The sequence below is a fragment of the Fragaria vesca genome, linkage group LG5 (genome assembly GCF_000184155.1).
Source record: "Fragaria vesca subsp. vesca linkage group LG5, FraVesHawaii_1.0, whole genome shotgun sequence".
NCBI classification, from domain to species: Eukaryota; Viridiplantae; Streptophyta; class Magnoliopsida; order Rosales; family Rosaceae; genus Fragaria; species Fragaria vesca.
The window spans coordinates 23820881-23822317 of record NC_020495.1 but is presented as its reverse complement, the minus strand read 5'-3'; positions in this window follow the sequence as shown (position 1 = coordinate 23822317).

Here is a 1437-nt window from a genome sequence, read left to right as displayed (position 1 = left end):
AAAGTATGAATGATCTGATTCTGCTAAATGCATGATAAGCATTAGATTAGATGGATAGATAGTAAGACCATATATATATAGATGCATAATAATTTTTTCCTAGTAAGGCCAAGATATATAGATAGATCAAAGATAGCTCGAATTATTGTCCTTTTTGCTCAGGATCTTGGTGCCGCAAATGATGAAAAATGCCGGAAATATCTTTTGCACCTTGGCCTCAGGCCCTCAACCACAGCAGAAAAGTTGCATTATTGTTCATTGATCCACGTAAATGCCGGAAAGAAACTAGAACAGGGCATCACAAATGTTGCGGCTCTCATAAATGAGCAGCAATGATCAGCAATAGTTCCTCTGCTCTGATGGGGCTTTAGGTGCCAATGGGACAACAGAGATTGATGTTTCATTCAGTAGCCAATAAATAAAATATGGAATGATTTGGAATGAACTATGTTGAGAATCAACACCTAGTATACAAGAGGTCCTAGTCGAATCAACACCAAGTATGACTAAAGTAACCTATGCTAGCTACAGAAATCATTGAGAGAAATTCATTAAGAGAAACCGTCCAATACTGTGAGAAAACTAGCAGCATAGCATAGAAGAATTTAAGTTATTTTTGTGTTTGTGTTTCTGTGGTGTTAGAGGTTCAGAACAAGATCAGATGGCAATCGTTGAGGCTGAGCAGCTGTGACATGGTAATCTCCTAGTGCTACTAGGAAACTGTAGTTCATGGTTTTTGTGATGATTTAATTGCTCAGATCTACATAATTTTCAGTCATATTGTTGATCGGTTCATGAGGTTTTCTATGGATTAGCTGCTATGCTTGTTGATTAGAGGAAAGTATGAAGTTTGTTCAGATTTACTAAGTCCACTGTGAGCTTTCTTCATATGAAGGTTATGATGATCTTGATGCTTTTGTATGGTGAGATTTGATGATTAAGTGAGCAAAATTGGAGTATATAAGAAGAGTTGAAAAAATTGGAGTATTTAGAGTAAATCTGAGCAAAACTGAGAGCAAATATGAGCATTTCTGAGTATTTAGAGCAAAACTGAGCATTTATGGGTATTATTGTTGCTTTTGTGTTAAATATTAGTAAAAAGAGGTCTGAGGAGTTGTCTTAATACAATATTGGAGCATATAGCATTTGGGAATTATTGAGTATTCTCTGCGTGCTCTTGTTCAAGATTTGCTGGAAGTCTGATTTTGTATGCTAAGAGAATAAGAAGTTCTCTGAGAGGTCTGAGGTCTTTTGGTTTCTGAGGATTGAGTCATAAGGGTCTCTTTTGTGGTGTTTCAAGAAATTTGTTTGAATATTGCTTGCAGTTGAAAATGGCTCCTACACAAAGCACTACTGATCACAATGCTGCTAGTCACACTCTTACACATTCAGATGTGCATTCACTGTTGAGTATTATCACTATGCGTCTCAGTGAAA